This window comes from Phyllobates terribilis, unplaced genomic scaffold, assembly GCF_046119375.1.
Source record: "Phyllobates terribilis strain yellow unplaced genomic scaffold, ASM4611937v1 Scaffold_5__5_contigs__length_657084704, whole genome shotgun sequence".
NCBI lineage: Eukaryota > Metazoa > Chordata > Amphibia > Anura > Dendrobatidae > Phyllobates > Phyllobates terribilis.
This window is the reverse complement of record NW_027362765.1, coordinates 40,532,323-40,550,051: the sequence shown is the minus strand read 5'-3', so window position 1 is coordinate 40,550,051 and position 17,729 is coordinate 40,532,323. Positions and strand designations below refer to the sequence as shown.

The 17,729-nt window shown below is 39.8% G+C and overlaps 1 pseudogene; it reads left to right on the top strand.

Annotated features, from left to right (window-relative positions):
* Positions 1-6,093, top strand: part of LOC141271422 (uncharacterized) — a 116,398-nt pseudogene extending 110,305 nt beyond the window's left edge.
* Positions 6,094-17,729: the final 11,636 nt, after the last annotated feature.

Below are 17,729 nucleotides of genomic sequence, written 5' to 3'. Positions count from 1 at the left end.
GGACATTATACAGTAACGCTATGAAGGGATCGGGGGATGACGGTATCATTGTATGTGTTAGGTTCCTATAAGGTGTCAGGATGTCACCGTCTATTTCTCCATGGAGGAATGGGAGTATTTAGAACGACACAAAGATCTGTACAAGGACGTCATGATGGAGGTTCCCCAGCCCCTCACATCACCAGGTAATAGACAGGACTAAATACACACGGCCTATAATTATCTGTGTGTAAAGAATGAATTCAGTCCCTGTATGTGTTTCCTCCAGTTCTATCCAATAAGAGGACAACACCAGAGAGATGTCCCCGTCCTCTTCTTCCACAGGACTGTAAACAAGAAAATCCCAGTGTTCCTCAGGATCATCAGGTAGATGGAGAGAAGGTGTCATGAGATCTCCCCTATGATGTGTAGATGGCTGTGAAGGTCTTGTGCTCAGTCTTGTTTTATCCACCATTGTTATATGTTTTATACTTGTGTAATGAGAACGGTGGAGATGGCAGAATTAGAGCTGATCACAGATGTGACTTCTCCATCTGTCTGTGACTTTTCCAATATTTGTTTCAGGGTAAAGATCTGACTCATATTAATACTACAGAGACATATGTGAGGGGTGATGAGCGGTGTAAAGAGGAGATTCCTACAGATAACACAGGTCAGTAGAAACCACTAAATGCATATATACAAAATATTTATATATACAGTACAGACCAAAAGTTTGGACACACCTCATTTAAAGATTTTTCTGTGTTTTCCTGACTATGAAAATTGTACATTCACACTGAAGGCATCAAAACTATGAATTAACACATGTGGAATTATATACTTAACAAAAAAGTGTGAAACAACTGAAAATATGTCTTATATTCTAGGTTCTTCAAAGTAGCCACCTAGAATATAAGACATATTTTCAGTTGTCAGTTTTAATCTTTAAATGAGAAGGTGTGTCCAAACTTTTGGTCTGTACTGTGTGTACAACTAATATATATATATATATATAATTAGTTGAAACCAGAAGTTTACATACACTATATAAAAAGACACATATGCATGTTTTTCTCAATATCTGACATGAATTCAGAATAAACCTTTCCCGTTTTAAGTCAATTAGGATTACCATAATTTTTAATATTTGTCAAATGCCAGAATAATGAGAGAGAGAGAATGTTTTAAGGCATTTTTATTACTTACTGCAAAGTCAAAAGTTTAGATACACTAAGATTACTATGCCTTTAAACAACTCTGGACTGCCCATATGATGATGTCATGTGTCTGGAAGCTTCTGATAGGTTTTTTGGCAACATCTGAGTTAATTACATACATACCTGTGGATGTATTTTAATGCACACCTGAAACACACTGCTTCTTTGTGTAGCATCATGGGAAAGTCTAAAGTAATCATCCAAGATATCGGAAGAGAATTGTGGACTTGCACAAGTCTAACTCATCTTTTGGATACAATTTCAAGATACCTGAAGGTGCCTCATTTATCTGTAAAAACAATTATGCGCAAGTACAAACAAGATGGGAATGTCCAGCCATCATACCGCTCAGGAATGAGACGGGTTTTGTGCCCCAGAGGTGAACATGCTTTGGTCCTACATGTGCATATCAACCCAAGGACAAAAGCTAGAGACCTTTTGAAGATTATGGAGGAAGCTGGTAAGATTGTGTCAATATCCACAGTGAAACGAGTACTGTATCAACATGGGCTGAAGGCCACTCTGCCAGGAAGAAGCCATTACTTCAAAAGAAACATAAAAAAAGCTAGACTAATGTTTGCAAATGCACACAGGAACAAAGACCTTAATTTTTGGAGACATGGTCTGTGGTCTGATAAAACTAAAATTGAACTTTTTGAGCATAATGACCATCGTTACGTTTGGCGGAAAAAGGGAGAAGCTTGGAAGCCTAAGAACACCATCCCAACACTTGTCTCAGTCTACCACCCTACACGTGCCCTCCGTTCTGCAAATGACTTAAAACTAAAATCCTCCATAATCCGAACTTCCCACTCTCGTCTCCAAGATTTCTCGCGTGCTGCGCCAATTCTTTGGAATGCACTACCCAGGACAGTTCGATTAATTCCCAATACCCACAGTTTCAAGCGAACCCTAAAAACATATTTCTTTAGACTGGCGTATCGCCTAAACACACTCTGTCCGTCCCAGTTTTCCCCCATATTAAAATCTTCTTCAACTTCAGGTTCATACCAACCATGCACTTAATAGCCTCTGTCAGGACTGTACACATACTGGCTGGCGACCAGTCCATGTATTATTATTTATCCTATTTAGTATATCAAGGCTGCATTATACAATATATGTACTTTTTACCTTTTGTGTCTCCCCCATTTCCTCATAGACTGTAAGCTTGCGAGCAGGGCCCTCACTCCTTTCGATATGAGATATGCTTATTCTGTATTGTCTGTATATGTCCCCCCTAAAATTTGTAAAGTGCTGCGGAATACGTTGGCGCTATAAAAATAAAAACTATTATTATTATTATCCCAACTCGGTGATGGCAGCATCATGTTGTGGGGTTGTTTTGCTGCAGGAGGGACTGGTGCACTTCACAAAATAGATGGCATCATGAGAAAAGAAGATTGTTTGGCAATACTGAAGCAACATCTCAAGACATCTCAAGACATCAGCCTGGAAGTTAAAGCTTGGGCGGAAATGGGTCTTCCAAATGGACAATAACCTGAAGCATACTGTCAAAATGGTAACAAAGTGGCTTAAGGATGACAAAGTCAATGTTTTGGAGTGGCCATCACAAAGCCCTGATCTCAATCCTATTGAAAATTTATGGGCAAAGCTGAAATGGCAGGTGCGAGCAAGGCGACCTACAAACCTGGATCAGTTACACCAGTTTTGTCAGGAGGAATGGGCCCAAATTCCTCACAACTATTGTGAGAAGCTTGTGGAAGTATATACCTAACGTTTGACCCAAGTCATTCAGTTTAAGGGCAATGGTACCAAATACTAATGAAATGTGTGTAAACTTTTGACTTTGCAGTAAGTAATAAAAATTCCTTCAAACATTCTCTCTCTCATTATTCTGGCATTTGGCAAATATTAAAAATTATGGTAATCCTAATTGACCTAAAACGGGAAAGGTTTATTTTGATTTCATGTGAGATATTGAGAAAAACATGCAGATGTGTCTTTTTATATAGGGTATGTAAACTTCTGGTTTCAACTGTATTTGTTAGAGTTAGGGATTTATGAAAGAATCAGATTTAAAAGTAAAGGTCATTTGGATTGAGTGGATTTTATAGGGTGGATGGTGTGTAGACAAGAGACACGGAATGTTTAGATTTTTTTTCCTTTAGACAAGGTAGCTAAAAATATATATTGTTTATTATCTTGTTTTTTGTTATATGAGATTGGTTTGTACTGGCATACTGCAAAATAAAATATTTAAAAAATGAAAAAGATAAAACATCTATTGCAAAGAAGTCACAAATTTTCCATATCTGCAGATGGTTTGCAATTAGATGCAGCTCACTGGAGAACAAGATGTGAGACACACAATGTGTGTTACAAACTCACCCTGATTTATTTGGTTGTGTTCAAGTTTTTAGAGTTTCTAGAAGCATATCAAAAGGCCAAATAGAAGAAAGCAGCTTATGCCGAATTAATAAACCAATCATCAGTAATACTAAAAGAAAAGTAGAAATATTAGTGGTGTGGCATACAACCAATCACAAGTAAAACACACAAGATAAAAAGTTTCAATTCCTTATTTATCTTTAATTTTCTGAGAAAGCAGCTACATTCCTAGGCTAAGTTTTGGGGAGAATGGAGGGGATTTGACTTTAGCAGCATGGATTTTGCATGACTGGTTTATGGAAGAGCCATTTTCTATGGATAGATGATCGACCTGAGCGTGGCTCATTTTTTTGGAGATGAGTAAAAGTTTTTGTTACATAACTTGCATTTAATATACAAATGTTGTAAAAATAAGATTTTCAAGTTATTTTATTAGAAAATATTAATTGCTTTTACTCTTGGCAGACGACTGTATACGGAGATCAAAGAAACAACTGATAGCTTCCATTTCTAAATTAGATGGCATTGATCTCATACAAGATGCAACTGAAGATCTATCATTTCATCCTTTTAAACGTGTCCTATCTTCAGACTCATTACAGACTATTAAGAAAGATAAAAGTAAAAAAATTGGATTTGAAAATCAAAATGCTCTTAAAGGAAAGAATCCATTTTCATGTACAGAATATAGAAAGAGTTTTTTCCTTCCAATGTCTTTTGCTACACATCAAAAAAGTCACACAAAGGACAAAATATTCGCTTGTTCAAAGTGTGGGAAATACTTTCACCAGGAATCAGACCTCATTAAACACAAGCAAATTCACACAGATGAGAAGCCACATTCATGTTCAGAATGTGGGAAATGTTTTGGAGGTGAATCATGTCTTATTGCACACCAGAGAATTCACACAGGGGAGAAGCCATATTCTTGTTCAGAATGTGGGCAATATTTTAGCCAGAAGTCACGTCTTGGTAGACACCAGAGAACTCACAAAGGGGAGAAGCCATTTTCATGTTCAGAATGTGGGAAATGTTTTGCAGATAAATCAAAGCTTATTAGACATCAAAGAATTCACACAGGAGAGAAGCCATTTTCATGTTCAGAATGTGGGAAATGTTTTGCAGATAAATCAAAGCTTATTAGACATCAAAGAATTCACACAGGAGAGAAGCCATATTCATGTTTAGAATGTGGGAAGTGTTTTAGTCAGCAATCATATTTAGTTGTACACCAGAGAATTCACACAGGGAATAAGCGATTTTCATGTTCAGAATGTGGTAAATATTTTACCGAGAAATCACATCTTGCTAGACACCAGAGAACTCACACAGGGGAGAAGCCATATTCATGTTTAGAATGTGGGAAATGTTTTAGTCACAAATCATATTTAGTTCTCCATGAGAGAATTCACACAGGGGAGAAGCCATATTCATGTTCAGAATGTGGGAAATGTTTTACACAGAAATCAAGTCTTGTTGTACATCAGACTAGCCACAGAGGGGTAAAGCCATATTTATGTTAAGAATGTAGAAAAGTTTTTACCCAGAAGTTATGTCTTCTCAACCATCAAAAATCTACATAGGGGAAAATACATTGCCACATCAAGATGTTAAGGAATGTTTTACTTCAAAATCATATTTTATTGACCATCATAAAAAAAACTCACCCTGGAAGAAACCAAATACAGGCAGTCCCTGAGTTACGAACATCCAACATATGTACGACTCATAGTTATAAACATAAGATGTAAAAAAAACAACAACAAATACTCATTCAATCACTCACCTCTCCAGCTACCCCACTGACTACCATGCGGTCCTTTTTCTGCCAATGCGAGCCGCATATACAGCCTTTTCACTATTGTCCAGGAGTTTAGGCCACGTCCAGGCCTCAGAGGGCACTGCGAGTTGTAAGTGTCTGATTTTGATTTTAAGTACTTACTCAATTGTCTCAATAATGTGTCAGCTAAACATTTTCCCTTTGAGGCATAACCATAAAATGTGATAGACATCCCCCAACTTAGTCTTACACTTAGATTTCTCTCCATAAAATTGTACTAAAAAGTACAGTTCCCCCATATTGGAATGAAATCTAGTATTACTTATACTCACTGCAATTGATATTCCAACAAGTATCTTGAAACAGTTTATGTTGATTTTTCGGAAATGGGTTTTATCCCGAGACTTTCTGTTTCCAAAATTTTCAGTCACAATATACGTGCTAAGGCCTGGAACTTGATGAGTCAACGATTTTATCCAAACCTGCAAATTCATAAATTACAGAGCTCCAAGTTGTGAAGCCATGAAACAGACAAAGAAATTCAGAATTCCCAATTCTTCCTCTTTTGTACTCAATCTGGTCCTAACACACTGAAGGCCAGGCACAGAGTATCCAGCCACTGAGCCCGAATTTTCTAATTTTTGGCTCTAGCGTTTCTTTTATACTGAATCACTTTCTCATATAGTCCTGTAGTAATGACTTTGTTGTCACGTTTTGTAGAAGGGTTTGTCTGAATAAATGTCATACCGCAGTTTTACCATGTGTGTCCAGTGTCAGTTCTTCAAAATACCCTAGTAAAAAAAAATCCTTGAAGTCTCCGTCCAAACCTGCTGATTATGACTGTATAATTGTAATACTTTTACTTTTTTGAAGGAAAGTTATTTCTAATCCCGTAGCACGTGTATAAGATTAGCAGGTTTCACTAAGCACTTCGGACCATTGGCCTCTGTATGTATGCCGACCTTGTGGAGAAACAGGAGGGTCATATATCCCCAATGGATAATATAATTGTGACAGACTACAATTTACCCTTATGGATTCGGATCTGACCACTGCAAGGATGCTTGTCCATTGGTTGTCAGTAATGGGCCCGAGGTCCATTTCCCGGTTACATATATGTACAAGGATATATTTTTCCAAATATTTAGATTTTATAAAGTCCATAAATCATACCAGATGTTCTCCCTAAACTAACTATTGTGCTCAGCATCATATCTGACAACCCCTTTTAATCTTATTTTGTGCATTAAGTGTGTCAGACGTTACATAGGTTGAAAAAAGACCACGGTCCATCAAGTACAACCTCTCTCCACCACATATATTTTGTCACTAAATTATATGTAACCCACAATATTATTTGTACTGAGGAAATCATCCAGCCCCTTATTAAAAGCTGTTATAGTGTCTGCCATTACTACCTCTTCTGGTCGGCATTCTGCAGTCTGACTGCTCTGACTGTAATGAACCCTTTCCTATTTAGCTGCCAGAATCGCCTTTCTTCCACTGGTAACGAGTGCCCCCTGGTCCTTAGTATGGTCTTTGGAAGGAATAAGTCATGTGCAAGTCCTTAGTATTGACTATAAATATATTTATACATAAAAATGAGATCTCCCCTGAGACGTCTTTTTTCTAAACTAAACAAGCTCAACTTTTCCAACCTTTCATCAAATGAGAGGCCTTCCATCCCTTGTAATAATCTAGTTGCCCGCCTTTGAAGTAACTTCTGAATATCCTTTTTTAAATGTGGTGCCCAAATCTGAATTAAATATTCTATATGTGGCCTCACAAGTGATTTATAAAGGGGCAACAATACGTTGGGATCACGGGATTTTACCTCTCTTTTTATTCACCGTAAGATCTTGTTTGCTTTTGCGGCTGCTGCTTGACATTGAGTACTGCTGCTCAGCTTACTTGTAACCAGAATACCCAAGTCCCTCTCCTGTTCTGTAGTAGTAGTCCGGAGTATACTCCCATTTAATGTATATGCAGCAATAGGATTGCTCCGTCCTAGGTGCATTACTCTATATTTATCTACATTAAACCTTATCTGCCAAGTGTTTGCCCATTCAGTCATCTTATCCAAATCGTTTTGCAATATTGTACTGTCAGGATCAGATTTTAATATCCTACATAGTTTGATGTCGTCAGCAAAAACTGACACTTTACTCTCAATCCTATCCACCAAGTCATTAATAAAAAGGTTAAAAAGAATCGGTCCTAGCACAGATTCCTGCAGTCCCCACTGCTCCCAGTATAGATCCCTGCGGTCGCTAATGCTGACTATATCCCATTTAGAGAATGTACCATTTACGATGACTCTTTGTTTCCTGTCATTTAGCCAATTCCTTACCCATCTGTATATAGTTCCCCCAAGTCCTTGCTTCTGTAGCTTCAGTATAAGGCTTGCTTCTATGTGGTACAGTATCAAATGCCTTTGCAAAGTCCAGATAAATCACATCAGCCGCATCAACATCCAGATTTGTACTTACCTCCTCATAGAACCCCAATATGTTGGTCAGACCTCGACTTATCTTCCATGAATCCATGCTGATTATCAGTTTTTATATTATTCTCTGTGATATAACTCTGCAGGTCATCTCTTATATTGCCCTCAAAAAGGTTTCACACTACTGATGTCAGACTTACCAGACAGTAGTTGCCTGGATCCACCTTCTTACCTTTCTTAAATATCGGTATCACATCAGCCGTCCTCCAATCCTGTGGCACCGAAACTGTTACAAGAGAGTCTAAGAATATGAGATACAGAGGTCTGTCAGTTACTGAGCTCAAATCCCTCAGTATCCGTGGATGAATGCCATCTGGGCCGGGGGATTTGTCAATGTTTAATTTGTTCAGACGCAGGCGTACTTCTTGTGTTAAACTAGTAATATCAGTTGGTGACTTTGATTTTTGCCCTGTTGAATGTTCTTTGGAACAGTCAGTTCATTGGTGAACATGGATGAAAAGTGCCTGTTTAATATCTCAGCCTTTTCTTTGTCTTCTATAATTATCTTGTTATTATCATCTTTTAAAGGGCTGATACCATTCTTTCTTTTTGGCATTGATGTATTTGTAAAATTGTTTGGGATTTATTTTAATGTCGTTGGCGATTTGTTTCTCTGAAGATAACTTTGCTAGCTTGATTTCTTTTTTACATTTCTCATTGACATCTTTATACTCCTGAAATGCTATTTCTGACTTCTCGGCCTTCAAGATTTTGAGTGCCTTTCGTTCTGTCTTATTAAACTTTGTCCTATCTTATTTATCCATAATGGTTTCTTTTTATTGAACATTTTATTACCAGAGGGTATAAGGCTATGTGCCCACGATGCAGAAATGCTGCATATTTTTTCCACTTCTCCCTGGCAGGAAAAACGTATGCGGTTTTACATGCGTTTTTCCCGCCAGGTAGAAGCGTTTGTCAAGCGTTTTTGCATGAATTTCCGCATGCGGGTTATCAAGCGCTTTTCCAAGTGATTTTAGCATCACTTGGAAAACTGCTTAACAACTTGTTCACACTATATAAATCCATGCAACCAGCATGGATTTATAGTAGTGTGACCAAGTTAGTTAAAAAAAAAAAAGAATAAGAATGGTAAAAAAAAAGAAAAAAGATTATACTCATCTTCCGATGTCCTCCCGGTGTTTTCTCCTCTGCGTCCGGTGTCTTGGGCGGCTCACGGTGGTGTGAAGGACCTGCGGTGACATCATTGAGTCACCGCAGGTGAGTATAATCTTTTTTTTTAAATTTTAATTCTTTTTTTAACAGGTTTTATGGAACCCAGGTCTGGATGAGAGTCTCCTCTCCTCCAGACCTGGGTACCATCCGCACATTGAACCATGTGATATCTGCATGTGCACATGTAGTGATGCGGATATCAAGCGGTCCAATGCAAGTCAATGGCGGCGATTACGCTGCATATCCGCAAATTTAATAGACATGCTGCGTATTTTTCCGGAATGATAATCCGCAGCAGAAATTTCCGCAGCATGTGCACAGCACATGCGGATTATCATTGGGGACCATGGGGCACGTATTACCAAGTGTTTTTTAAGCGTTTTCGCTGCAGAAATTCCACGGCAAAAGCGCTTGAAAAACGCATAGTGGGCAACGCAGCCTTAGTTTTCTACAGGATTCTAGTAGTATATCTTTAAACATGCCCCATTTATGTTCGGTATCCCCAGTTACCAGGGCATGGTCCCAGTCTACATGATTAAAGCAAACCTGTCAGCAGGATTGTGCTAATTAAACTATATACAGTATACTGTCAGGTGGGTGCCATTACACTGATTAAAATGATACCTTGGTTGATGAAATCCGTCCCATGGTTCTTGTGTAATCTTTAGTTTCAGTTTGGAGATGATATGCACGTGTTTCGGGGCGGCCTGTGGGGGGCGCTCTATCTGGTGCTCTGCTTACATATTCATCTGTATGCTCTTGTGACAGCTCAGTGATCGTTTAGTGACCAGCCTCCTATTTTACATAATGAATCTAGTAATGTGGGGTTAGGTAAAAAAATTTAAATCAAACAAAATGGCGCATGCACAGTAGCAGCTATCACTTGCTGATAGATGCTACTGCTCACGCGCTGCGGCCATTTTTGTTGGAGTTAAAAAAAATATATATATATATATATATATATATATATATATATATGTGCGCCATTTTGCTTGATTTACATTTTTTTTACATAACCCCACACTACTAGATGCTTTATGTAAAATAGGAGGCAGGTTAGTGAATGATCTGTGACCTGTTCTAAGAGCATACAGCTGAATAAGTAAGCAGAGCATCAGATAGAGCCCACCCCGGAGCACCGGCATATGATTATGTCCAAGCTGAAAATAAAGATTACACAACAACCACAGAACGGATTTCAAGGTATCATTTTAATCAGTGTAATGGCGCCCACCTGACAGTGTATGTAGTTTACTGAGCACATTCCTGCTTTCGCGATTGTTTTTTCGTGACATATTGTACTTCATGATAGTGGTAAAATTTCTTCGATATGACTTGCGTTTACTTGTGAAAAAAAATTAGCAATTTTCAAACTTTGAATTCTTATGCCCTTAAATATGAAAGTTACGTCATACAAAATAGTTAATAAATAATATTTCCCACATGTCTACTTTACATCAGCACAATTTTTGAAACAAAATTGTTTTTTGTTAGGAAGTTATAAGGGTTAAAAGTTGACCAGCGATCTCTCCTTTTTCCAACAAAATTTACAAAACCATTTTTTTATGGACCACATCGCATTTGAAGTGACTTTGAGGCGTCTATATGACAGAAAATACCCAAAAATGACACCATTCTAAAAACTGCACCCCTCAAGGTGCTCAAAACTACATTCAAAAAGTTTATTAACCCTTCACATGTTTCATAGGAACTGAAGAAATGTGGAAGGAAAAAATGAACATTTCACAAAATGTTTACTTCAGACACTTTTATTTTCACAAGGGTAACAGGTGAAAATGGACCCCAAAATTTGTTGTGCAATTTCTCCTGAGTACGCCGATACCCCATATGTGGGGTAAAACTACTGTTTGGGTGCATGGCAGGGTTTGGAAGCGAAGGAGCACCGTTTGGACAGCCCCTTATGTGCCTAAACAGTGGAAATCCTCGACAAGTGACCCCATTTTGGAAATTAGGCCTCTCAGGGAACTTACCTAGATGAGTGGTGATAATCTTGCACCGCCAGGTGCTTCACAGAAGTTTATAACATAGAGCCGTCAAATTAAGAAATCTAATTTTTTTCCACAAAAATTTACTTTTAGCTCCAATTTTTTATTTTCACAAGGGTAACAGGAGAAAATGGACCCCAAACGCTGTTGTGCAATTGCTCCTGAGTACGGACATAGTCCATATGTAGGGGAAAACTATTGTTTGGGCGCACGGCAGGGCTTGGAAAGGACGGAGTGACGATTGGAACGCCCCTGATGTGCCTATACAGTGGAAAACCCTGAAAAGTTACCCCATTTTGGAAACTACACCCCTGAAGGATTTTATCCAGGGGTATAGTGAGCATTGAACCCACAGGTACTACACAGAATTTGATAACATTAGGTCGACATATTGAAAATGTTCATTTTTTTCACAAAGCTGTACAATGGATAATAGGAGAAAACTGACCCCATAATTTGGTATATTATTTGTTCCGAACGCTATGATGCCCCATATGTCATCAGAAATTACTGTTAGGCTGCACGTCAAGGCTGAGAAGGATGGAGCACTATTTGGCTTTTGGAGCATAGATTTTGGTAGAATAGTTTGTGGGTAACATTTGCGGAGCCCTAAATGTGCCAGAACAGCAGAAAACCCCCAAAAGTGACCCCATTGTAGAAATTACACATCTCAATGAATTCATCTACGGCTGCACTGACTATTATGTAACATCCACGACAGGCTTTATTTTGGAGAATTCCAAATATGCCAGTTTAGTACCCATACATTGTGCCCCAATAAAGTGTAGTGCCCCCATATATTGTATTGCCCCCATACATTTCTCCTTGTGACACACATTCCATAAATTGTTAAGTGCTACTACAATATTGCCAAACATGTGGCCGCTTACTGCTGTTTAGGCACAGTGGGGCTCAGAAGGAGGGGGGGGGCATTTGGATTTGTGAGCACAGAATTCACTGGATTTTATTTGAGGGAGTAGGAGCTGTTGCTTTTCCAAAGTCTTTGTTCTACCAGTAATGTGGGGCCCCCTATAATCCCAGTGACAGATAACGGACCTGAGAGGGGGCTGGTTTTGTGTGGGATAAATTAGGGGTTTTATTGGTAACATTTTGGGATACATAATTTTACCAATTTCTTCCAGAATAAGACTGGATCTCCAGTCTACGCTGAGCACTTATTTCAGAGTTTCCGTGTAAATCCCACAAAAATGCGATTCAGACGAAACCCCCAATGGAACCACACACCACCAAGAGACAGATGGAGACACTTTGGAGCCCATTTGACGTCTGCTCCGGTGGTCTCCATCTTTTTAGACATTCACAGGTCTGTGATCGTACACACTTGTGCGCTATAAAAAGCCTAAAATGATGGGACGCCGCCGGAACAGAAACCAGTCCAAAGGGACTCCAACGGCCTCATAAGTGAGTGGCTCCACCTAGGTTTTAGTCTCAATTGCAGTTTTGGTGAATTTACATGGAAACCCCAACTTAAGCGCTCAGCAGAGAGTGCAGGATAAACGTGAGCCGAGCCTTATCCCGATTTTTTTGGAGGCAGAATGAAGAAATAGACAGCAGTGCCAGAATAGTTCTTATTTTTATTTTTGCACCGTGCAATAAGTGATAAGGCGAATTTATTCTTTGGGTCGGTGCGATTACTGCGATAACAGATTTATATGGTTTGTTTTTTTAGGTTTTGCTGCTGTCAAACAGTAAAAATGCTTTTTTTTTATAAAAAGTAATTTTTTCCATTCTCATATTGGGAGAGCTGTAACTTCTTTATATTTTGGTGAACAGAGCTGTATGATGGCTTATTTTTGCAGATTTTTTTGGTACCATTTTGGGGCACATAGTAATTTTTGATCGCTTTAAATTCAGATTTTTCAGACACAGAATTAACAAAAACCTGTAGTTCAGTTATTGTTTTAAATTTTTTTTGCGCCGTACACCGTGTGGTAAAAGTGATAAGACTGATTTGTTAGTCGGGTCGGTACGATTACAGCGATACCAGATTTATATATTTTTTTATGATTTGCTATTTTTACACACTTAAAACAGTATTTTACAAAAAAGAATTTAATTTTGCATCGTCAAATTCTGCGAGCTGTAACTTTTATTTTTTTGTCAAATGAGCCATATTATGGCTTGTTTTTTGTGGGGTGGTTTGGCGTTTTTATTTATACATATATATATATATATATATATATATATTTTACATACGACTTTTTGATCGCTTTTTATTCACAGATGCATACAAAGTAACTCCTCTTTTATTTTACATCATAATTTATGGATTAGCCTAAGCGTGCTTTCACATAGCACACTGTGTCCTAAAATTCATCGCAAAACGGGGTCTGGACGTATGCTCTAACGGGGCTATAGACCACAATGGTGACAGCAGAGTGAACGTGCGCTCTGCCGTGCATTTTTTTTCGGGAGTGTACGCCCACAGGAGGACATGGGCATTTGTGGAGGTTTCACCAATTTAAGATACGCTAGGTAACTGCTCTCCTCCAAATTAAAGATGTCCGAGTGCATGCAAAGAAGCTAATCAACCAAATCTGCTAATCTGGTCGAAAAACTTCACTCAGAGACTTAACCACTCAAAATGGCATACTTTCTTACGTAGAGGATTAATTCATCGCACACTCAAATGTCGTGAATTTATTACATTACATTTATTAATACACAGGCAATTTATTCAAACCAAGTTGCAGGGCGACAGTGGTAAGACGTTTCGACCACAATTTCGGCCTTAATCATTTAGTTGCTTATTGGACCAAGGCCCAAGCAAGGCGCAGGAGCGCCGCTATACCGCTCCACACCACCAATGAATGGCACAATCTCTCCTGGGACCTACACCCTGACTATACAGGGACTCCACATGATCCACGTGGCTCTGCACCACTATTGGACCTGGTTGAGCCCTCATCTTTCCTGGACTTTAGTCCTATTTTCAGACTCTAAACAGTTTCAAACCATCCATACAATAAGCGACTAAATGATTAAGGCCGAAATTGTGGCCGAAACGTCTTACAACTGTCGCCCTGCAACTTGGTTTGAATAAATTGTCTGTGTATTAATAAATGTATTTTGCATTCACGACATTTGAGTGTGCGATGAATTATTCCTCTACAGTTAAGGGGCACCTCCACTTCTGCACGCAAATTAATATTTTGTATTTTATTATGTAGACATGGGGTTATATAGTATTCTACTTCTAGGTGGGATTAGTAAAATTCATTAATCTTTCTGATAACTCGACACACTGCAATTTGCTCATCCATGTATCTCTTGGTCTCAGTAACGCCTTAGGAATTCCGATGGGAGGCGTGAGTTCGTCTCTCAGCGCCATCTTAGCCAACTTCCATGGCCTGTCAACACTGCCCAGAGAGAGCAGCAGTACTTGAGTAGCTGTGGGTATGTGCCTTTGTTTTTTCCTCTAATGATAACGGAGTAGAGACATCTAGATGCATTCCATTCTCATCATATGATATCTTCTCGATATGAAGCTTAATGCATGTATTGTGGTTGGTCGTCGGCCTCATGTTCTGTGAGTTGGGCTGACTGCCATATGTCTTGCGTGTTGGGCCGTCCGCCTCATGTTTGGCCTCAAGTCGTGTGTGTTGGGCCTCATGTCTGGTGTTTTGGCCTGTTGCCTCGAGTCAGGCCCCATGACTCATGTTTGTCAAGCTACCTCAGGTCTGGTGTTTGGCATGCCACTTCAAGTCTTATATCTCACATTTGGCACGCCACCTCTAGTTTCGTGTGTAGCCTGCCTGAGAATTTTTTGGCCGAATTGTAGTTGTTGAATAGCCTGCCACCCCAGGTCTAGGGTTTTCTTTGGCTGCCTCACGGCATGACTTGATGGGGCCTTCGGTGGAGTATGACTTTCAGTAAAATGTACATATTTGAGGGCCATGGCTTTTGCCTGGTTAGCCAGCCGACTTGTGACTTGTATGTCTGTTTTCACTACAGTCTCAAAGCTTCACTACCCTTTACTTGCCATTCTGCTGATATTAGTAAGAATGGCTTCCGGTTGGTACTGGCGGTCTGTGGTGATTCTATCAAACAACAAGGACTGGGCTTAATAAAATACAGCCATGATGATAGCTCTTGAGTCCAATAGGTTCCAGTCCATTCCTCATAGCATATTAAACTGGTCCACATTTAACATCTATGTCCCAGTTTGTCCTCTTGGTAGGAGGTTTAAATGGTTGCACTAATCGGAATGAAACTATTGAAAGTCCAGTGCTGAGAGTCTCAGAATGGACTGGTCTACTTTTAACTTAGCAAATTATTTACGTCTCAGTTATCCCTCTAGTTGGAGTTGGTCATGGTTGTCATAAGCCAAATGAAATCATTGTAAGTCCAGTTAATCTTTGGAGTCTGGAGTCATAATTTGGACTGGTTGGCCTTTAAGTTAGTTAACCATTTAGGTTCTAGGTTATCCTTCTAGTGGGACTTGTAGCTTAGGCATGGCAAAGCTGAACAAAACCAGTGTAAGTCCAGTAGATCCTCCCGGTCTGGTGTCATAAGATGGACTGCTCAGCATTTAAGTTGATAAATATCTATATTTCAGTCTACCCTCCTAGTTGAGGGTGCAAGATGGACATGGCTGCGCTAAGCATAAGAAAAACCAGTGTATATACAATTAAAGCTCCTATTTGGAGTCAGAAGATGGCCTTGTGGACACTAAGTGATTAGACTCTCAATACCCCAGTCTACCCTCCTAGTATGGAGCGGTAAGATGAACTTGATTGTTCCAAGTTAAACAACACTATACCGGTCTGCCCTACTAATTGAGGTGCGAGTTGGACTTGCCAGTATGGTGCTGATAAACCATCGATTGCCACAATCTACCCTCCTGGTATGGAGTGGTAAGATGAACTTGATTGTGCCAATTTTGGCAGCCCTAATTAGAGGTGCGAGCTGGGCTCCCCGATACGGGGCTGATTAAACATCAATATCCCAGTCTATCCTCCTAATTGGAGGTACATGATAGGCATGGTTAAAGCAGATTTGGTGAAAGTATTCCAAGACCAGTGTATCTTCCTGGATGAATTCGGAAAATGGACACATTGGAAATTAAGTCAGTGGAGCCATTATACCCAATATGAATTTCGGGATTGAAATAATAAAACTGGAAGCTTGAACTAAGTGGTGAATTGGTTAACCCTAGAACGCATACCTGGGGCCTCGCAGGCCCGCCCTGTTAATTGTTTTCTATTTTCTGCAAGATTACTTTAGTTAGAATTTTGAAACTCTAGGTATTCCTCAGGTATATAGTTGTTTGTCATTTTTGTTTTGAGTTATTCCATGTTATTTGCACACGGGCCTAAAAGGCCCCAGGTATGTGAAAGTGTAGATTTTTATGGTCATGCGTTCTAGGGTTAAATATCCCGTCAATGCACGTTTTAAGTGACAAAACGGCAACTCTGCAATAAACCTATAGGGGGAGGAATCGATGAATGAGTTAAAAACTTCCCTTACCTGTCAGACTCCTGTGGGAAAAGAGGAACATCTTCGCTAGTCAAGATGAATGCCTTCGCACTGAGAAAAGACTGTTCTTATTAGAACAGGATGATAGAGTACATAATTGAGCTGACGGGGTTGTAAATTGTAATACCTTGGTAATACCTTGGTATCTTTCCCTCTTCTTTCAAACATGCCATCATAACGTAACCTTTTTTCTTAAAAAGCCATATCTGGACCTGAACTGCGCTGCTAACTACAGACCGGTCTCTAATCTTCCTTTCATCTGTAAACTCCTGGAACGCTTGGTGCACTCCCGTCTCATCCGATATCTCTCAGATAACACTCTTCTCGACCCTTTACAATCTGGTTTCCGCTCTTCACACTCTACTGAAACTGCCCTCACTAAAGTCTCTAATGATCTACTAACAGCTAAATCCAATTGGCGCTATTCCCTGCTGCTTCTCCTGGATCTCTCTGCCGCATTTGACACTGTGGATCACCAGCTCCTCCTCACTATGCTCCGCTCTATAGGTCTCAAGGACACTGTTCTCTCCTCGTTCTCCTCCTCATTCTCCCTCTCCTCAGGCCATCCATGCTGAATAGATGGTATGAATGTGGTGTGGGTAGTACCGTCTGTAGCGCAGGAAACCAGCTCCTGTTCCTCCTCCTCATTATCACCGAATCCGCATTGAGATGAGATGAGGCTGGGCTGTGTAGCATCACCCTGTATAGTTCCTTGCTCCATCTCATCGTGCTCCGTCTGCAATGCTTCCTCTTTAATTGTGAGCAGCGAGCGTTTCTATAGACAGAGAAGCGGGATGGTGATGCTAATTATGGCATAATCGCCGCTCACCATCTTTGTGGAGTCCTCAATGTTTTGGAGGACGGCACAGATGTCAGACATCCATGCCCACTCATCAGCTCTTATGTGCGGAGGCTCACCTGAATTCTGACGGGCATGTTGAAGCTGGTACTCAACAACTGCCCTCTGCTGCTCACAAATCCCTCCCAACATTGCAACGTTGATTTCCAACTCGTGCTCACATCGGAGAGTTGGAAGCTGAAAACGCTGCTGAAGCAATGCCAGGGCAGCAGAATCTGTAGCTGACTTTCTGAAATGTGCACACATGCAGCGTACTTTCACAAGCAGCTCAGGCAGATCTGGGTGGGTTTTGAGAAACCGCTGATGTTATGATCTGCTACAAGAACTAAGGAAAGAAAGGGAATCTGTCCCTACA